The sequence below is a fragment of the Mus caroli genome, chromosome 16 (genome assembly GCF_900094665.2).
Source record: "Mus caroli chromosome 16, CAROLI_EIJ_v1.1, whole genome shotgun sequence".
Classification (NCBI taxonomy): Eukaryota; Metazoa; Chordata; class Mammalia; order Rodentia; family Muridae; genus Mus; species Mus caroli.
In genome coordinates this window covers 42988779-43011491 of record NC_034585.1, presented here as the reverse complement: position 1 = coordinate 43011491, position 22713 = coordinate 42988779, and the positions used below count along the sequence as shown (strand labels likewise).

General features: G+C 42.1%; 1 protein-coding gene across 6 annotated transcripts in view; it reads left to right on the top strand.

The window, feature by feature from the left end:
- The window catches only part of Phldb2 (pleckstrin homology like domain family B member 2), a 211609-nt gene that overhangs the window by 102207 nt on the left and 86689 nt on the right, over positions 1–22713 (top strand). Inside the window, exon 1 of one of the 6 annotated variants that reach the window (XM_021184542.2) lies at positions 13204–13370. The exons of 4 other annotated variants lie outside the window; for them this stretch is intronic. The gene's annotated coding sequence lies outside the window, so the exon portion shown is untranslated. Of the gene's footprint in view, positions 1–13203; positions 13371–22713 lie in introns of those variants that run through there. One more of the 6 variants, XM_029470304.1, reaches the window with a different exon arrangement.

Sequence of the window (22713 nt, the reverse complement as noted above, 5' to 3'; positions counted from 1 at the left end):
CCTAGGATAGCAAAAATTCTTCTCAAGGATAAAAGAACCTCTGGTGGAATCACTATGCTGGACCTAAAGCTTTACTACAGAACAATTGTGATAAAAACTGCATGGTACTGGTATAACGACAGAAAAGTAGACCAATGGAATAGAATTGAAGAACCAGAAATGAACCCACACACCTATGGTCACTTGATCTTCGACAAGGGAGCTAAAACCATCCAGTGGAAGAAAGACAGCATTTTCAACAAATGGTGCTGGCACAACTGGTGGTTATCATGTAGAAGAATGCGAATTGATCCATTCCTATCTCCTTGTACTAAGGTCAAATCTAAGCTGATCAAGGAGCTCCACATAAAACCAGAGACACTGAAACTTATAGAGGAGAAAGTGGGGAAAAGCCTCAAAGATATTGGCACAGGGGAAAAATTCCTGAATAGAATAGCAATGGCATGTGCTGTAAGATCGAGAATTGACAAATGGGACCTCATGAAACTGCAAAGCTTCTGTAAGGCAAAAGACACCGTCAGTAAGACAAAAAGGCCACCAACAGATTGGGAAAGGATCTTTACCAATCCTAAATCAGATAGAGGACTGCTTGTGGACGTTGTACATCGTGGTGCGCACTAGGCTCCGCACCACGATGTACAACGTCCACAAGCAGTAAGTGGATGCTCACAGTCAGCATCCACTTGGATCCTTGGCTGCATCTCAGGGCCCCCAATGGAGGAGCTAGAGAAAATACCCAAGGAGCTAAAGGGATCTGCAACCCTATAGGTGGAACAACATTATGAACTAACCAGTACCCCGGAGCTCTTGACTCTAGCTTCATATGTATCAAAAGATGGCCTAGTCGGCCATCACTGGAAAGAGAGGCCAATTGGACTTGCAAACTTTATATGCCCCAGTACAGGGGAACACCAGGGCCAAAAAGTGGGAATGGGTGGGTAGGGGAGGGTGGTATGGGGGACTTTTGGGATAGCATTGGAAATGTAAATGAGGAAAATACCTAATTAAAAAAAATGAATAACTGGGCCTTCAAGATGACTCAGTGGGTAAAGGCATCTGCTGATAAGCCTGAACTCTTGAGTTTCATCTGTTGGACCCAAGGGATAGAAGGAGAAAACCAATGCTCCTGAGTGATCCTCTGACTTCCACACTTCCACATGTGTGTTCCTTTCCCACAGTACATGTTGCCAGGCCAGGTGAAGGTCCATTGCCCCTTCACTCCTGTGATTACCTTAGCTATCACAAGAAGTGGGAGTTAAAATAACAAATGACCAATGAAGGGAGTGAGATTGAGGGAGGGATACTGCTGACAGATACTTGGGAGGTCATGCTGAGAAGAGTAGCCTGGTGATAGTGTTTGCATCTGTAAAAGAGGCTCTGGCCCCAATGCTGATAAACCAACCAACCAACCAACCAGCCAGCCAACCAACCAACCAACCAACCAACCAACCAACCAACCAACCAACAAATGCTAATAAGTGATAGAAGTTATATAGTTCAACAATGGATTATTACCAAGAGCTAGGAAAAATGAAGACTGAAGGCATTTTCCAGATCGAGGAGTTAGGTGGCTGGATATGAGGCTGATCTTCTATTAATTGCCAGAACACAATGAAGAAAGAGGACTGGTGTGGGCATGGGAGAAGGTGATAGTGATCTGCGCATGTGTGGTCCTCTATGCTCAAGGGATGGCTCTATGTTAATATACAGTACATGACCTCCACATTTCTCCACCTGAATCCTGGCCATCCTTCTTTCCTGTCCTGAGGACTGTGACATTTGAGTGAAAACGAAAGGACGTATAACTCCAATAGACCACAATGTTCAGTTATTTGCAAAGTCACTGAGCAGTTTGCAAGAAATGCTAATGGCCCATGAAAACTACAACTTTCTTTTGGGAAGTTAATTGTCAGTGAATTATCCATCCTGGGTAATGATGCACTCTATGAACATGGGCCCTCAGAGCTGCCTTGGAAGGAATTTTCCACATGGATAGTCGCTTTGATAACTTTTGGATGTGGGACCAAAGCAGCTTTGTGCAGCAAAGAAACTCAAAACCACCTATGGACTTTTGGAGATGGCTCATTACCACAACAAAGGACATGGAGAGTAATGTTCTTATATGTGACTTTCCTCCAGCACTTTAGCTGTGGGGGTGAGGGGGACAATAGAGGAGGTCCTCAGACCTTATCTAGGATTTGTTTTTAAGAGAACATAGATCCTCAGAAAACTCTCTTCATAATCCTGGTGTAAGAAAACAAATGCACTTTTTAGACATATTCATATATGTTTCTTGAGTAGGCAATTCATTTCAATGTTGGTAACTTTTCCTCTTGTGCATTATTAAGTTGGTAATGCTAATTCCAATGTTAACAATGAAGGTCTACTTGATTACTGTATTAATGCTAAAGTTTTGGAGGTCTTTCCAGTTGGTTTTCTTTAGTTTTGAGGGCTGTTTTGCTTTGTGAGACAGGTTCTTACTATGTTGCTTAGGTTGACCTGGAATTCATGATGTCCTTCCTCAGTCTTCTGCATGAAGAGGGGTGGGGTATTTGCAGTTTTGTACTACCATTCTAAGCTTTCTAGAAATTGTTACTCTTGGAAATATAATACTGATACCTATGGAATCAATCTCTGGACACCGGAAGTAGGATAGGAAACTGACACGACAAATGGCTTTAGTTCATTTATGGTGTGTGTGTGTGTGTGTGTGTGTGTGTGTGTGTGTGTTCTCATTTGAACAGAGTGAATGCATTTCTATCATCTTCTTTAGGCATACTTGTGGGTTATAGAAACCCCTATTCTTGAAAATAGTTAAAAATTCAAATAAATATAAGAACATGGAAGCAGGCATACACACCATTGTGGGTATCAGAATCAGTTCTTTAATCCATTGACACTCACTGGACACTAAAACTTGTTATCTATTCAGAGCTAGGGGCCATATCATGACAGTTTGAATGGCTGGTGTTCTCAGTTCCTTGAGAGAAACAACGAAAGTATCCTTGTAAAGTAGGACATTTGAAAATAGTCAAGCAAGCAGGCCTTAATCTCTGGGACACAGTAGGGTATAACACTAAATTTCCAGTCCAACTCTCTTATCTAGGGTTTCTATTGCTGAGAAGAGACACCATGATCACAACAACTCTTACAAAGAAAAACATTTCATTGTGGCTGGCTTACAATTCAGAGGTTTAGTCCATTATCATCGTGGTAGAAAACAAGGCAGAACACAAGCAGAAACAGTGCTGAGGAGGTAGCTAAGAGTCCTACACCTAGATCGGCAAGCAGCAGAAAGAGAGAACCACTAGACCTGGATTGAGCACTTGAAACTGCAAAGTGCATCCCAAGTGACACACTTACTCTAACAAGACCACACTTACTCCAACAAGGCCACACTTCCTAATAGTGCCACTCTCTACAGACCTACAGGGGCCATTTTCACTCAAACCACCACATTAATACCTGATGCAACATCATAGCAATTTCATGCTCATTTCTACAAGAACTTTTAAAACCTCTGAGTCAGTATAACAGGAGAAAAATAAAATGTCCATGAGGAAGGAAGAGATTCCAGTGCCCAAACTGGACATCTGAGAAGTCAGTTGAGCATCCTTGATGAGAGATACTTCTAGTTTAACACAGGAAGTAACATCACCAAGGCTTTACTGAAGCATCAGTTTTGGAGCTGAAACTCATCTTTCTCTTGCATCCTCACCCTGTATAACCAGGCTCTACTTCCTACAGTCACTTCCCATGTTTGTCAGGCAAGGAAAAACTTAGACGAACTTAGAGCAAGGAAGGGATATAATTTAAATGGCATTAGATATGAAGTCTGGAACTCAATTCTATGTCTTCCCAACCCCCACAAGCAAATCTGACCCTAGCTTCTTGGATTTTACCTTCTCCTCCCTTCCTCTTATTCTTTTTTCTCCATAGGCTGTTTTTCACCATATCCCAAACCTCTCTGGGACCTACAGACTTCCTGTATTGCTCACTCCATACTCTGTCTATAAAGCCCCTTTCCTGTAATATGATGGTCAAATGCTTCATCTTCTTTAATGGATTCATTGACCACAAAAACTCTATTTATACTCATTTGTGTCGTGGCTTAGAAGTCATGTATACCACCCTGTTAGAGTTACATGCTGGTCAGTAAAATCCCTAAGGAGAGGCACCTCATCATCCGCACATCTGTGCACACTGAATAGAACAGAGAGGTGCTTTGTAAAGTTGACTTTGTTTGGAGATTTTTTTTTAATGTTCTGAACCCTGATCCCCTCTTCTGAGCTATCAGAAGTCTCTAGTACATTAACTGTATTATTACAGATGAACTTGAAACCATGGTATGAAATAACTGGACAGATGGTGAAATTCAGATGGAAGGAAGAATAAAGACCACAAGAGAGGAGAGAACCTGTGTGCCCTGCAATATCTAGGAACACAGAGCTGTTATTTCCTGTAATAAAAAGATAACAGAGAAAAACACAACTCTTTGTTTTAAGCCCTCCATGCATGAAAAGTGATTATGACTGGAAAAGTGAGCCAGAATAAATGCAGCTGGAATACATTAATCAGTCATGCTTACACACATGCACGCACACACGCACACACACACACACATACAAACACACACACATGCTGGCAAATGCAGAGAGAGAGACAGAGAAATGTATATGTATATGTATATGTATATGTATATGTATATGTATATGTATATGTATATGTATATGTATATGTATATGTACATATATATGTATATATACATATATAGAGAGAAGGGGGATGGGGAGGGAGGGAGGGAAGGAGGGAAGGAGAGAGAGAGAGAGAGAGGCAGAGAGAGAGAGAGAGTCCTTTTTCTGTCTGACAACCACATAAACTCACAGGAAAAAAATGTGAACAAGACACAAAAACATTTTGATATACAAATTAATCAGTGTAAATGTATTTAGAGTTTTCCTTTAATTAGAAGACAAATCTTGTAATAGCTTAAACATAAGATGTCACTTTGGGGATAATTAGCTAATGTACCCAAAGAGATAAAAGTGGGGCATTTGCCTTTCTGTGCTCCTGGGAGATTAAACTGACTTCTGTTTTATTTTTGGTTCATTGTCTGGTGTTAATCGAAGTAACTAATATGCTGTTTATAGTGTATCTATTTAAGTATGTATTTGAGAACACAGAGTTAAAATCTAAGCATCTGATAAAGTTATTGGAATAAAAAGACATCAAAGACACTGAAAATAAAGAGGTTAAAAATCTATTATTATTATATAATTTGATAGAAGTTCACCTACCAACTTCCTGGAAGACAGGGTATGAAAAGAACCATGGGTTTACATAGTTCTCCTCAACAGTGATTACAATTCTGTGTGAAATGAATAACAGCTCTTCTAAGAAGTGAAAGTACATATATTTTTTTAAGAAAGAGGATAATTGTCGGGGCACTAAACTCAATAAGGAATATATGATATGGCACTCAGCTTACCTAAGACAATGTCTGTTGTGATGGTCAGTTCTACAGAAGAGCAAGGTGGTTTGAAGCTTTTCTTTTGAGTGCTCCCTTTATGCTATCTATCATATGTGGAAAAAACTGGTATCGATATAATTATCTTAGTTTATAGTATAAGTTCTTCAGAATAGTGATTTATTTCTCCCGGAGGATAAACAAGGGATTTAAGTTGTATGGCCAGTAGTAAGTTGTGATTTAAACCTAGGTTTACCTGCCTCCAAATCGCTGTCCCTCTACAGCACTCTGAAGAGGAGAGCCTCATGCTTCCTTAGATAGTTGTGATGTTACAGAAAACAGCAGTGCAGGCAGTTCCCGCAGTGTTGGAGGCAGATTAAAGGCTGTAAAGATTTGTTAGCTCTCACTGCAGAGAAAGGAAGAGGTACACTTATGCAACTGAAAAGCTTCAATTATGTCTAAATACTCATTGTAAGTGACAAGGAACAATAGCAAAATAACTCCAAGCATTTCAAAATGGCTTCTATGTCTGTAGTACCGGCACTGGAAATACTGGTAACGGAGCAGGAGGATCATGAATTAGCAGACAGTCTGAACTATGTGAGATTGTGTTAACAACAACAACAATATAAATTCCAAGTAGAATAAGCCATGTATAATTCTTTTTTAGTATTCATTTTTTTTGAAAATTTTATATGATATATTTTGATTATAATTTTCCCTTCCCTCAATTCCTTCCAGATCCTTCCTTACAAAATCCAAAACAAAGGAAAAAAAAAAAAAAAACCACAGAAAAAATAAAAACATTTTTAAAAAAAATCAAGTTGTATCTATGTTGGCCAACTCCTCTTGAATATGGGGCCTGTCTTAGACTATTATTGATACACCTACCCATCACCATTCCACTGAAGAAAATGACTTTTTCACACTCAACAGCTATCAATCACCAACAGCTTCTTGACTAAGGGTAGGAAACTGTGCCCACTCCATTTTCTTCCTGGTGGGATTTTATCTGTCTTGAACTTGTGTGGGTCTTGTGTATGCTATCTCAATCTCCATGAGTTCATATGTACATCAGTTCTGTTGGGTCTGGAAGATACCACTCACCACCTCTAGCTCTTACAATCTATCTATCTATCTATCTATCTATCTATCTATCTATCTATCTATCTATCTACTTATTTATTTAATGTTCATATCAGCCTTACTTTTTTCTTGGATATTTTCTTTATTTACATTTCAGATGTTTTCCCCTTTCCAGGTCTCCCCTTCAGAAAATCCCCTATCCCATCCCCCCTCCCCTGCCTCTATGAGGGTGCTCACACACCCACTCACTCCCATCCTCCTGCCCTGACATTCCCCTACACTGGGGCATCAAACATTCTCAGTCCCAAGGGCCTCTCCTCTCACTGATATCCAACAAGGCCTTCCTCTGCCACATATGTGGCCAGCTTCATGGGTCATTCCATGTATATTCTTTGGTTGGTGGTCAAGCTCTTTATGACCCAGTGCTCCAAAGTCACTCATTCTTTTCACATTGTTCAGTTGTGGATTTCTGCCTTAATTGTCATCTCCTGTGTGAATGAGCTTCTCTGTTGAGAATTAAGTGGTGCCTTGATTTATAGGCATAGCAATATGTCATTAAGAATCATTTTAATGCTATGTTCACTTAGCACAATAATAGTAGTAGGCTTCCCCTTAGGTCCATGACCTGTCTAGCCTCAGATTCTTGGCCTCATTAACTGTGACAGGCATGGTTTCTATCTCATGAAGCAGGCCTTAAATCTAATCAAAAAGTCATAACATTTGTACAGCTCTTCCAAGAGTGAGCATATCTTCCATAGTTCTCCTTAACAATGGTTTAACAATTCCCATGTGAAAATAGCTTTTTGAAGATGGGAAAAGTGGATATATCTGACAGGCAAGATGCTATGGTCGCTCTCGGGGTTTGTACCTGGGTGAAAGTCATGTTTCCTTTTATCCTGCAGTAGCATGTCTAGCATCTTCCAGCTCTATGAGCAATAGGGGTGAAGCTCGTGGTAGAGCCCCGGCTCAAACTCTCCATGTTCTATGTTCTTAGTATGTGGTGTCTTCAGCAACAGGATCTAACTATCAGGATGTGAGGAATAGCCAATAGTATTGACGATGGGCTTTCATGTTTGGCAGGGACGTCTGTGGCCAACAAGTCAAAAGGATGTAACTGGGACTATTTCTTTATATGATACCCAGGTGGTGTGTTGTTTTCTCCATTATATAGTAACTCCTCTTAAACTCCCTTTGTATATGTGTTTTAGAAGGCCTTTAAAATAGGAAGCCTTGCCAAAAAGCCTTTAGTATTAGTTATTTTCCCAATTCCCTCCTCTAACTTTCTCTTCCATTCCCACTTCATTTAATCCTGCTGCTTTGTTTATATTTTATTTACAGGAGGATACCCTTGCAACTTTATATTCTATTTCTCCTCTTCTCCCCTCTGATCCCTAATTAGTTACATAACTCCTGTGGATATTCTAAATAAAACCTACATATCTAAAGCATAAAAGCTAACATCTACATATAAGAGAAAACATCCAATGCTTAAGTTTCTGGGTCTGGGTGACCTCACTTAGGATAATTATTTCTAGCTCTGTCCATTTACCCACAAATTTCATAATTTAGTTTTCCTTAACACCTAAATAAAATCCATCATGTAATGGAATGTACCACACTTTCATTACCCATACATCAGTTGATGGACAACCAAGCTGTTTCCAAATTCTGGCTGTTACGAATCGAGCAGCAATGAACATGGACAAGCAAGTTTTTCTTTAGTACGATGTAGAGTCCTTTGGTATATGCTCAAGAGTGGAACTGCAGGATCTGCAGTATATCAATTTTCAGCTTCTTGAGGAACCTCCCTGCTGACTTTTATAATGGCTATAACAGTTTCCACTCCATCAGGAACAAATAAGTGTTGCTCTTCCCCTGTATCCTCAGCAACATGTGCTGTCATTTGTTTTATTGATCTTGGCCATCTGACTGGGAAGGATGACAGACATCTCATCGTTTTAACTTGTTTTCCTAAGGATATTCAACATTTTAAAGTTTTCCTCAGTCATTTATAGATCATCTTTTGAAAGCTCTCTGTTTAGATCTGCAGCCCCTTTTTAAGTTGGGTTATTTGTTTTCTTGATGTTCAGTTTGTTTGTTTGTTTCTTCTTTACTTCTTTATATATTTTACATACTAACCCTCTGTCAGATGCGTGGTTGGCATTTTTTTCCATACTATTGGCTACCTCTTTCCTTTGCTATACACAAGCATTTCAGTTTCATGAAGTCCCATTTATTGATTATTGATTTTAATATCTTGTGCTATCAGGCTCCTGTTCAAACAATCTTTATCTGTATTAATGAGTTTAAGGATATTCCTTCTCTTCTATTCTATCCAATTCATGCCATCAAGGCTTAGGTTGAGGCCTTGGTCTGTTTGTAATTGATTTCCTATAGGGTGAGAGATTGAATCTATTTGCATTCTTCCACATGCAGACATCTGGTTTGACCAGCACCATTGATTGAAGAAGCCATCGTTTCTCCAATGTGTTATTTTTTCTTTTTGGCTTCTTTATCAAAAATCAGATGTCCGTGGGTATGTGGACTTATGTCCAGGTCTTCAATTCTATTTCATTAATCAATGTCTGTTTTTATGCCAATACCATGCAGCCTTTACTACTATAGTTTTGTAAAAAGTTGAAAATAAGAAATGGTAATAACTCTAGCTCTTCTTTTATTACCAGAATTATTTTAGCTGGTGTGTGTGTGTGTGTGTATACATGTGCGTGCACATGTGTGTGATTAAACCTTACTTTTCCCCACTTGAGAATTTGAAGAACACAGCCAAATAAGAGAGAAAGCTTTATTATAGTCAGTTTGATCCCAGAAAAGCACAAAGGAAAGAATACTATGGTGTTTGAAGCATAGTACCCTAAAAAGATGACTGGGAATGGCAGAGACTAGGAGATACAGCTCTGATTTGTGATTAAAGAGGGAGCTTTACTTAAAAGAACCCTTAAGTGGGTCAGAGAGGTGTCTCGGTGCTTTCCTGGCATGTACGAGGCCCTGGGTTCATTCCTCAGCACCTCGTAAACTGGGCATAATGGCGACTCCATTCCCAGCATTCAGAAGATAGAGTCAAAAGGATGAGAAGTTCAAGACCTGTCTCAGTTACACAGCTGGACTGAGTTCTTTTAAATAAATAAATAAATATGAAATAAAATAAGACTGGGAAATAAAAAGGTAAAAGGGAAGAGCTTAGGTCTTTCTACCATTTAGTCCCTGTTTATACAACTTCATAACTAAATATGAATCTGGTACTACTGCTAGTGGGTGTTATTTGTTGAGTGACCTCCCCCGCACCATACATGTTAAGACCTTAAAGGTCTGATCTTAACATTCAGTTTGCCTCTAGCACCTTGGGGAGGATCCCTTCTGTCTTCAGGCTGCCCTGATATTACAGAACGGAAGGGAAATCACATTGACTCATCAAGAGAAGCTCTGCTGTGTTTCATGACTTGAAAATCCACATTAAGTACTTTCTGGTAGCCCCTTTCCATATCCCCCAAGCCCCAGTGTGTGATTCACATAAATGCGAATAAAATGACCCTCTGGCCTTTGAGGAATGTAGTTATCATCAGAGACAGCAGGACAGTGGACATTAGTTTTTGTCTACTGATTAGGAATTAGTCACTCTGCAGACATTCCTCTGATAGTATTCATACTAGAAATGAGGTGGGGTACAGTGGCATTTAAGGGTGTGAGCACTCTCTAACCCTGCTGCCTGCACTCAAGCCTATACTAACTGAAATGCTTACGGGAGCTTTCCTTCTCTGTGCCTCTGTTCCTCACTTACCATGCAAACACAGCAACACAGCAACACAATGAAACGTCTGAAGACCATAAAGTATTTAGAAGAATGATCCATACAGTAAATGCTGTTTATAATAAATATCTGTGATGTTTTACCTCAGCCTGAATACTAGTAACTTAAATATTGCCTACTGAATGTATATTGTGCTAGTAGGCAAATTCATTAGAGAATAATTATCTGGGATTTGGGAGGAGTGGGTTGGGATGGGCGCAAAGTTTGTGAAGAGTCAACTTATGATGGGACTTAGTTCTGTGGGGAAGTGTGATAGCACCACTGGAAACCCCTAGACTGAACCTAGGTCCAGAGTCTGAACTCTGGGTAGTCAGTGCTTAGACCAGAAGAAAAAGGAAGAGAAAGGGAGCTAAGGATCAACTGGTAATTACTACTGAGGAGTGAGATGCACACCCCCACCCTGCTCCCGTGCTGAGAGAATAGTGATTGAACTTGCTAATGCTGAGTGACATGGCCAGCTCTTGGTGCACTCCAGCCTGATCCCCCCAATCCTGCCCCCACAAGTCCCCAGGCCACCCCCAAATCTATTTCCCCTTCCCAGGGATACTCATGCTACCCACCTCGAGCCCTCCCCTTTACCTACTCTTTGGGCCTATAGATTGTAGCTTGATTATCCTTTATTTAGCAGCTAGTATTCACTTATAAGTGAATGCATGCCATCTTTACCTTTCTCGGTTTGAGTTTCCTCACTCAGGATGATTTTTTTTTCTAGTAGCATCCATGTGCCTGCAAATCATGGTGTCATTTTTTAAACAAACGAGAAATATTCCATTGTATTAATGTACCACATTTTCTTTATCCATTCTTTGGTTAGGAACATCTATGTTGCTTCCGATTTCCAGCTATTATGAATAAAGCCACAATGAACATAGTTGAGCAACTGACCTTGTGGTAGGATGGATGGTCCTTTGGGTATATGCCCAAGAGTGATATAGCTGAATCTTGAGGTAGATTGATTCCCAACTTTTGGAGGAGCCACCATATTGATTTCCACAGTCAGCCCTTGGTGTTTTGAGTCAGGCTTTACATAGCTCAGGCTGGTCCTAACTGGTTAAGAGGCCCAAGCTTGCACGCTACTCTTGATCATCCTGCATCAACTGGTCAAGAGCTGGAATTACTGTACCACCATACCTGGGAAGAAGCAATTTTTTCAGTTGCATAATTTAAGCCCAGGGGAATACAATAAAGGAAACTTCTGACTGGAGTATTATGTGAAGGCAGAGAGTTGAGATAGCTTTTTGTAACAATTGACCATCATTTTGCTATAGTTAAACAGGAAAGTGTATGGAGAGGCAAGTGGCTCAAGAGTGTCTTTCCTTTCATTGAAATGGGATAAATGATTTTAAGTTGATGGAGATGAGGTGAAAGGATGGGGTGTAAGTCATGTGAATTTAATAGCGTGGGATACCGACGTGGTGCGTTGAGAATGCTCTAAAACACAAATCATCCTTATAGGAGTGGTTCTCACGGAAATTAGAAGTCAAACTTTCGGGGCTGGAGAGGTTGTTTGGCAGCAAAGAGCTGTCCAGCTTTTGAAGAGGATCCAAGTTTGGCTGTCAAAACCCTTGTTGGGTGGCTCATGGCCATTTCTGCCTTCCCTTCCTACTTGGATTCACGTGCACACACATGCGCCAAAGCACACACAGGAATAAATAGTAAACATTATTTAATTTTAAAAGTCATACTTTTGCTCAATAAAACATTTTAAATATGCATTTTATTAGTGCGTGTTCTCACAGCTAAAGACATTGTGTATAGATGAGGCATAGGCTTATTAACTACTGGAAGTACCTACACTAGTACCCCTGTTGCTATGCTACAGCCTTGAAGACATACTTGATGGTAGCTAAAACAACTTGCCAGGGCCATATTGTTATTATAGAGCTTGCCAGTCCTGGTTCTTGCGAGTTCCTCCAAGGTTCTTTCTTTGACTTAACCCCACTGGGGCAGAACTTTACAAACATCCACATTTGCATGCGTCAAGACAGACTAGCTGCTCAGGGAAGCAAGGCTGAAAGAAGTTCACGTTAATATTGTTTCCACTGGTTATGTTAAATGTGTTGGAAAATGCAGAACCCTTTATGAGACATCACTCCAAGGCAATCAGTATCACGGAGTTTTAAATCTGCCTGATTCCAGCCCTGACCCCAGGCGGTTCCATTGCCATTTGGCACAGCTGCTTTTCTGACGCATCAGGTAAACCTGCCCTGGGGAGAACAGTTTGTGGTGAAGTCACCTGGAGTTTCACACAGCAGAAACTTCATCCTGGGGAGGAAACCGGCACTCCAGGACGTGTGTTCTCTCGTCCCATTTCCACCTTATTTTTAATAAAGAAAAAAAAAGCCAACAACAAAGATTTCTGTCACATAGCTTTGAACGTTGCTTTGAGAAAGTGGAGCCTAGTGATGTGACGAGTGGCCAGGCCACTCCAACCGCAGTAAAAGCAGCAGCAGCTTAGCTGCCTAAGAACCTAGACTCCAGGACTTCCTAGCTGGAACTCCAAGGATCCGCTGCGGTGCCTCGAAACTCGGGTCGGGACCAGGAGGGAGCTTCGAGGAGTCCACCACCGCGGCCCGAGGGGCTCTGCTGAGTGTGACACAGAGCACCCAGGGTGCCTGCCTTCTGTGGCCGCCTGCATTCGGCCACCTTATCGCCCCAGGTGAGTAGTGGGCTACAGAGGGCCTGGAGGAGCCGGCCCGCATTGCCTTTGCGCACCCTGGTGGCTCCTTGGGGACACAGCCTCCCCCTCAGCCGATTTGGTAGCCGCCCGTCTCTCTGCGGAGGTCGGGGGCGGAGAGGAGGCGGTGGCCGCCCCCACCGGGAGGGGCGCCCGGAGTGCGCGGTGTGCGGCGGCAGGGTCTGGCTGCAGCTCTGCGGCAGCGGCGGGGACCGGACTAGGACATAGGGAGAGAGGGAGGGCGGAGGCAAGGGACAGGCCCAAGAGCAGCGGGACCGGAGGAGAGAGTTGCAGTTCCAGAGAAAGATGAACTGGTGAGTGGGCGCCCTGAGCGCAGATTTTCTTTGCTTCCCTTGCAGGCTGTAGAGACAAAAGCCCGGGCAGGGGTCGGCAAAGCCCAAACCTTACAGTCCTAGAGTGCTCTGTCCTCCTTTGTGCACCGCGATGCGGGGTGGAAGGATTGTGGAGAAGGGGTGTCCAGTAGGGGTGAGGTTTTCCTGAGTGATTGGGTCGAAAAGGCAGGATTTAATTAAGGGTCCCGAAGGCAACTTTTGCGGAAAGTCTGGATTGCTTAGACAGAGATCTGGATTCCCGGGATAAGAAGATCCACAGCTGGATCTTGAGGAGTACAGGACTCAGATAGGACCTTTCTGAAATAGGCTTCTAGTTGTACTTTGTTTCTAGAATGAGGCTGCACGGCGAGCCTCCGGACCGAGATTCTTTCCAGGAGCTCCTGATTGTGATTCAGTTATGGTTTCCCTATCATCCCACACTGATGGCGTGATGGTCTCTTCCTCTGTGGTGATAGCAGCTGCAACTCTGGGTAGCATTTCGACCCTCTGCTTCAGCCGCTCAGGGAGCCTGCTGAACTCTGGCTTGGTGCGCTCACTAACTTCGCCCTTGCCAGCAGCGCTTAAAGCGAGGAAGACTTAGCTAACTCCCGCCACCCGCAGGAAATTAAAAGGCTGACGGGCTGTCCCTTCCCGAGTTGGGGTTTCCTGTTTAAAAGAGCTTTATAAGTCCTTCCAGAGGCTCCTCTTTTACCTTTCTCACTTCAAAGAGGGAAGATTCCCATAGTCTTTTATGTGGACTAGCCAAGACTGGAAATCCTTTCGTCTATCCGGCCCAGCCCTCTTCCCTAGAAGTCTTCCTTTTGTGGTATCTCAAGTGTTCTAGGATACACAGCTAGTCTCCTAGCCAGTCAGAGCTGTGAGGGTAAGTCTAGTAGAGACATAAAATGTGGAGTCCGTTAGGGTAAATATTTTTGCCAGTCACGTTTCCCTCCAGTCTATGAACATGTAAATTACAGATGTAAATGTTCAATTCTGACGCTTGTAAGTAAGCTTCTAACTTGGGCTTGACTTGTGTGTTTGAGATTATTTTTCCTCTGGGCTTCAAACGACTGAATTTAGATGGAAGGTTCCAAATATGGTTCACAGTTTCGTAGGGTTAAACGTTTGCCCTCGGAGCACTTGAATTCTTAGTTCCTGGTAGGCTAGCAACACATTCATTGGAGCTGAGGTAAATAAACGTTTAGAGTGGTCTACTATTTTAACAGAACGTGCTTGGTGCCATTTGAACCTTAAGGTTCGTTGAAAAGCAACAGTTGTGTTTTCCTGAGGTTCCCTTCCTGGACTTAGTTGTTTAAAAGGTTTTAACTGAATGTTTTTTTTTCTTTCTCCTTATAAATACATTGTGGAATTTAAACATTGCGTATAATTAAGAAACTCCGCAGTCTCCAAACATTGACAAAGGCCTTTAAAAGAGAGGAGAGATGAGCCTTTGCATTTAGCTTGTTGTAGCTTTTACTCCAGAGGCAGGGAAGTTTGCAAATCCTAGCACTCTCACAAATGGCAAAAGGAGATGTTTGGTTAAGAGCAGTCATCAGGGCAGGCAATTTGCAGGCTTCTGTCTGGTTCCTCGCAGCTGGCAGCTGCTGCTCTTTTGGGGTGAGAAAGGACTGCAAGGCTTTCTGCTGCATCCCTGCTTGGGGCAAGCCAGAAAAGCTAGATAAGAAGATGGGTGAAGATGCAACCCATCTCTTCAACAACTCTGGCCAAAGTGCGCCACTTCCACTGGCATTTTCAGGAGAAGGAAGAAAAGCCAAAGTTGACTTGACTGAGCTTGATGGAAGAGCTTTTTGTTACTTTCTTCAGTGTTGTTGGCTCTATGCATGGTGGGTTGTGGAGTATAAAGGAGAACTCACTTCAGGAGTTTTTATTAGTTTTGCATCATTGTTTAAAGCCGTTGGGGCATTGTGGTTATAGTAATTGACCTTACAGGATGCTACATTTCAGCCCTTGGCAGAGAGGTGTTGCCACAGGTGACAGGGAAAGACAGGAACTTTGTACATTTTCCAAGAATACCTGAGCTTTATAAATTGTCATTAAATTTCTCTGTGCTTAATTATTAAATGTGGGGAAAACACCTTTTGAGTGGTGTGCTTTGTCTTAAAAGCCCCGAAGTGTGTTTTAGCAGTAGTTCTCAGGATGGAGTGGCCTGCAGTCTGAATCTTGGCACAGTCTTTTGGTTATGAAGCTGAGGGTAGGAAGGTTCCATCAGCATCCATTGAATAGAGATCTAGGATGCTGTTATATACCATGCAGTGTCTAGAACACACAGAGAGCTATCTGTCTCAGACCCTGTTCTATAGCATTCCCCTAGGTCAGACAGATGTTAGTAAATTGGGGATCTTAATTTAGTTTAGATCTTCACAAATTTACTTAACTCTTGTTGTTCACACATACCACATCCCGCAAGCTTTTTCATCTGCCGTGTACCCTTCTGTCCTTAGCACTAGAAGTCTCTGTATCCTGTAGAGATGAAGGACATTGTTAGGTTTCCTTTATGCTTTTGAATTGGCTAGAAATTGAATTTGAGCACACAAGGGAGCCTCAGTCAGTGATCATTAAATTCAATTCTCAGTTCATAGATGATAAGCCCAGGGATTAGAGACTGGCAAGTCCTTGGGTGAGTTAGTGGCAGACACAGCACTTGCTAGAACCTGAGACTAGAGAATTTAATAATTGATATTTAGGAAGGCCAGATTTAAAAACAGAAACAACAACAAACCAAAGCAAAACCAAGAACAAAAACCGAGACTTGACCCTTCTTGAGAGTTTTAGCAAAAGCATTCCCCAATTTGAAAATAAACTCCCGGATGCGGGCAGTAATGTAAGCCTGAGTGACTACAGAGCATATGTCTGAGTGTGTGTGACCTGTGACACCACTTCTGAGGCCTGCACTATCTTTTCCATGTCAGACTGAGCAACAGATGGTCCCACATACATAGCAGATGCTGTCTTTGAATGCAGGTACAAAATGAGCATCTGAGGTTTTCCTCCTTCGCCCTCTCACTGTGCCTTAGCATCAGAGCACATGAATGGGCAGTTAGCTCAGACAGACGGGAAGGGGAGGGGCCTCCCGGTTATGAAGGGAGAAAGATCCCTGGCAGCTGCAGAGGGTGGGTGTGTAGGAGAGATCTATAAACTGATGAATGTGGATATAGAACCCATTCAATTGTGTCAAGTTGAAATCTGAAGACATTTCAAGCTTAACTATTTGGGGCAGTTGGACAAGATAACTCTGGGAGTAAAAGGAACCTTAGAAATCTTACCAGGCTTGGGATGTGGCTCAGTTGGTAAAATGCTTATCTAACAGGCATGATGATGCCCTAGGTTTGGTTCACAGAATCATAAAGAGGCAGGAATGATGGTATATATCTACAGTTCTAGAGGCCCATTTCAAATAAAAAAGCAAAACAACTAAGGACTTTTTAACTGCTTGGTAGGATTAAATAGGCTGAGGTGGGATGATTGCTTCCATCAGTTCTCAAGGCTATCTTGGCCATTGTCTTAGTTAGGGTTTCATTGTTGTGAAGAGACACCATGACTACGGCAACTCTTATAAAACATTTCTTGGGAGCTTATCTACAGTTTCAGGGGATTAGTCCATTTTTATCATGTTGGGAAGCTGACAGGCAAGGCTCTGAAGCAGTGTCAGAGAGCTTTAGATCCTGACCCACAGGCAGAAGACACATACCCACATACATACAGAAAGAGAGAGAGAGAGAGAGAGAGAGAGAGAGAGAGAGAGAGAGAGAGAGAGAGAAACAGAGACAGAGAGACAGAGACAGATTGGGCTTTAGATCCACAGGCAAAAGACACACACATAGACACATACACATGTGTCTATGTGTGTGTGCATGTGCCCACACACCCACACCCACATACACACACATACAGAAAGAGACAGAGATGGAGAGAAAGACAGACACAGACACAAAGACAGTCACAAAAACAGACACAGAGACAGGCAGGCAGGCAGGCAGGCAGACACAAAGACATACAGAGAGACAACAGACAGGTAGATAGACTGAGACAGAGACAAAGACTGGGTTTTGTCTCAAAGTCCAACCCTAGATACACCCTTCTTCCAACAAAGCCACATCTTCCCAACAGTTCATCAACTGGGGACTAATATATGAACCTAGAAGGCCATTTTCCTTCAAACCATCATGGTAATGTAGTGAGTGCTAAGCCAGTCAAAGCTGAGCATGGTGAGACTCTTTCTGGAGAACTTGAATCTCTTGTCTGATCCAACAGTTCCCAAGCCTTACACATGGTTTGGTAGTGACAGAACAGAATACATTTCCTGACTTCTTCTCCATGACATATTATCTTGTGCAAAGTTATTATTAATGTAATTTCATATTAGTGAATGGCTTCATATCTAGAGAGAAATTGCCTCAATTGTTTTTTTTTGTTGTTGTTGGTGGTGGTGGTGGTTTTTTTTTCCACCTCTTGTTGTTTGCTTCAGGAAAATGTCTCATTCTGTATCCTAGGCTGGCCTGGAACCTACTTTGTGACCCAGGCTTATCTCAAACTCTCCATGATACTTGTGCCTCCGTGTGTGTCCTGGAGTCCTGAGATCCCTCCGTGAGCCACACTGCCTACTTTCAGTGAGCTTTTGAGTAGCAGAAAAGTTGTGCCTGTTTGGCTGTAGCAGTTACAGATGTTAACACCGGCTAGTTTACTTTACTAGAGTTAGACATTAGGCCCGTGGTTATGGATTCCTGGGTGTCAAGTGACCTTCCTGATCCTCAAATCTTGGAAGTTCGGTTGCTAGAAGAAAGATTTTGGGGTACCCTTCCTGGGAAAGGTCAGAGCTCTACATGCTGTTAAGGAATGGTTTATGTTGGCAACTAGCCAAGAGATCTATCTCAAAGGAAGCACAAGGAAACATTTAGGATAATGACTTTGGAAAGACTGACTATGGTGGGCTGTGGGGATCTGCCCCCTGCAGGCTCTTCACTGGAGGGGTAGCAACCCTTTCTCGCCTTCTGTCTGCTCATTCTTGTTACCTCCATAATTATCTGCCACAATATCCTGGCGTGATGGACTTTAGTAATTAAGGCAAGAAAGTCGGTGGTTGAAAATACTTCCTAGGATTTGCAGAATATATCTTTTGTATAAGTAAAGCCAAAGGGTGGGTCAGGTTTTCCAAATCCCTTCTGCATAAAACTTACCAAGCAAAACTCCAGGGGTTAAATTGTACAATAGATACGTCTATGATATTTAGGATTTTTTTTTTTTAGACATCACTGAAAAGCAACTTAGTGTTGTATCTACTTTAAAGGCAAGACTTTTAAAGCATTCTGGCTATCAGTATCAGGGAAAGAAAGACAAGAGTAAAAAAGTCATCACATAAAGGTGTGGGAATGCCAGACACTGCAGAAGCCTGTCAGGAAGACCCAGATAAATAACATGAGGTAACAGGCCAACTTATATAGCTGTAATACATGGAAGAACCACTCCTTTAATGTGCACAGTTGATTTTATTAGATGAAATGTGTTTCCTCATTTTGCAAAAGGAGAGGAAGAGAAGGTTCACACAGTCTTGTATTAAGCATTGTTAACTTAAACAGGGTCAGCATTTTATAAACTGCAGCTTAGCAGGTCAGTGCATGCTGGTGTTTATCATCTTAGAATGATTCTTTGCAACAACGCTGGTGACTTCTCCAGATTGGCAGTGTGACCGGGGAATTAACATATCAAATAATGAAAAGGAGGAGAGTTACGTGAGTTCCCAAAGATTTGTTTCTTGACCCCCCCTGCACTGGTGAATTCAGAGCAGGGACAAATTATGTTAGCCAACTCCTGCATTCCTTTGACCAAATCAGACCCAGTGTGAACAGTCAAAAAGTATTCCAAAAGGCCTGGAAAGAGATGTCTGGCTGCCACACTGTTTGCATCATTGCTGAAGTACCCTTTCAAAAGCAACTTAAGATTTATTAAGGAAATTGCAGGACATAGGAATGTAGGTGAAATGTTTCTTGTATACGCTGCTGAATCAGCTGGTATGATACACTGCATTAACAGTTCGGACTAGGCCCTTTTCTCACTGTGTTTGGCTGAGATGATTCACCATGACCTTGGCATGCCTTGGGGGGAACAATGTCAGGGAAAGCTTTGCCCAGTTAGGTAGCTGCTGTCTTATCACTAAAGCATGCTTATGTTCTGTGGTCACTTCCATTTCCTGCATTGTGTAACAGGCGCTTCTGGGTTATTTTACCAGTAATCTTTGGGAGTACAGAAACTTTGGTGCACAAGGAACTTCTAGTTCACTCTCAGCATTTCAAACATTGAGAAACATCTGTTTCACCAAGGTGGAGACAGATGAAGTGACTCACTCCATATATTATTCCTCTTAGTTTTGGTGGACACAGAAAGAGAAGCAACCTCCTGACTCGTGTCCTTGGCAAGCTGTCCAGTGTTCTTTGTACTGGATTAGCCATTACAATAAAAGTAACATTTGAAAGTAGCCATTTCCTTCATTAGGTCTCCTGGAAAGAGTTATTTAAGAACAAAACAAAAGCCAAAAACCAACAACAACAAAAACTCAGGAAAAAAAATCAACTCAGCAGTTAAGAACACTTGCTACTTTTCCAGACAACCAAGTGCTCATATCCAAACACCCATATCAATTGTTTCACATCTGCCTGAACTCCAAATCTAGGGGCTCTGATGCCCTCTTCTGGTCTCTCTCTCTCTCTCTCTCTCTCTCTCTCTCTCTCTCTCTCTCTCTCTCACACACACACACACACACACACACACACACACACAGAAACATTCTCTTAGACATTCTCTATCCCTCCCTCTCTCTCACTCCTTTTTCCCCTCCCCTTCCCATCTTTCCTTCCTCTCTCTCCCCTCCGCCCCTTCTATCTCTCTTTTTCCCTCCCCTTCTCTCTTCCCTCCTTCCCTCCCCCCCTCACACACACACATACATACACATAATAAAGGTCGTGAAAACCCACAATTAAAAGTAAGTTTGATTAATCACTTATTTCTCGATACTTAAAGGGCCAAGGAATAGACCCCTTCTGCTTTCCTGCCAGGTAGCTTGTGTTGTCTTACAATGAACACTCTGCACAACCAACTGTCAGATAAGTGGCAAAATGACACCATCATTGTAACTTTGTACTTTGTAGTGTGGTCGAGAGCCTCACAGTGATTTTTCATTTTGGAAAAAAAAATGAATTGGGGAGGGTAAAGCATATGGGTGCCTATGTGTCATGGTGTGCATATGGAAGCCAGGAGGCTACTCTAGAGCTGTTCTAGCCTTGCAAATTCACTGCAAGCACGTTTACCCACTGAGCTATCTCACTGGCCCACAGAGGGACATTTTACTCAGCTGATCTTTTCCATGATGGTGTCAAATAAGATGAAAATGTCTTGTGATGTGTGTCCTGCTTCCTGTGTGAGACCATGCTCTAAGATGCTCTCAGTGATGACATCAGCTAGCCTCGGATTGCTCAGAATGAATCTTTACTATTAAGACATACACAGCATCCTTTAAAGGCCCACCCATCCCAACTTTGGAGTTAAGAAGGAAAACACGTTGGGGTGTAGACCATTTGTTGAACATATTAAAGGCCCTAGATTTGATCTCTCAAGCCTGAGGGGTGGAGTGGTGTTAAAACCATTCTGAGTGTGGAAGACATCTCTTGACTTCCATTTGTTCCCTCTTCCAGAACCCACTTATTCTCTGATCATTGCCAGATCATGATATCGGATAAATAGCAAAGTTTTAAGTCTGGGGAATCTTATTTGAAAAAATCAAATATTCTTAAGAGAATATATTTCAGTCAGTGTTATGAGGACATGGATGAACAAGGTAGGATGGAAAGGTTAGCGAGTTTTGTGGTCATGGATACGAGTTTCAGTTTATGATCACAAAGTCCATAGTGGCTTCAAAGTAGAGTTTTTCTCTATGTTATCCTAGGTTCATATTCTTTGTTGAAAGTAGCTTTGTATGCAATGGACCAGATTGGTGCCCTTCCCTGACTCAAGGGGAAGAGTACAGCTCATACACACAGATGATCTCTCTGTCCAGTTAATACCCCGTGACTCTCCATCTCTCTAGTTCATCTCCCTGGGATGATCACACAGTGGAGGAGAATTTGCCTGAGTTTGTCCGGGACTTGGCCAGAGTCACCTAAACCCAGGCATGACCTGTACCCATGAGCAGAGGGAAGTGACACTTGGAGATGCTTGATTTCATCTGGACAAATTTTAGAAAGCTTTATCTTGCGTGAAAACTGGTTTGGGTTTCAGTGAAAAGCCCTCAAAATATGGGTCAGTGACTTCTTACCCAAAGTGTTGCCCCATCTTCTGAGAAGCAATAGCAGGATTTTATTTGTTTGTTATATTTATTCATTTATTCCTCTGGGGGGAGGAGTTGTGTGAGGGAGGACACACAAATTCCAATGGTGTACATGGAATTGACTTTCTCCCTCAAGTGGTCTTAGGGATCAAGTTCTTAAACTTGTCAGTGAGTGCCTTCACCCACTGATCCATCTTGTCCCATCCTGTCAGCCCAAGTAAGAGAATTTTAAAATTTACAGGTCATAATTACCCACTTCTTACCATAAATATATTTTAGGGTGAAAATTATTAGAATATGGAAAGTTTGGTAGTTTCTATGGAGACTTGTATACTTTAATTGTGTAAAGCAATGGGTTTTATTGTTCTTTTTAAAAAAATATGCACTTCACATGTGTGGTGTCCTCTGTTTATATAAGTGACAAATATTTGTGTTTGTGTGGGTGTGGGCACTTGTGTGTGGAGAATAAAGATCAACATGAGGTAAGTGTTATCCTAGATAGCCATTTTTTTTTATTCCACTGAACCCAGCTGGAACTCATCAGTTCAACAATGTTGTCTACACAGTGAGCCCTAGGAAAGCAGTGCCTTTATCCCCTACCCCTAACACTAGGATTTCAGACCTGTGCCACTGTGCCCAGCTTCCACATCCATGCTGAGACCTGATCGAGCAGTAAGCACATTGCCATGCCAACAGATCCATCTGCCTGTTTTCATTTTCACTATATAGTCCAGGCTCCCCTGTGAAGCCTAGGCTGATGATAAACTCAAGACCCTCCTAACTCTGACTCATTACCTCCTGCCCATGCCAATGTTTTTATTTGGGCACAAATCTTGTTGAAATTGAGGTATTCTACTTAGCATTATCTTGCAAATCTCTCTCGCAGAGATGGCCTACCTATTTATAATCTTGACCAATGCATTTGCTGTCAAATTTCTCTTGGGTACTTTAAAAGTCATCTTTTTTTTAATTTGTTTTTTTTTTTTAATA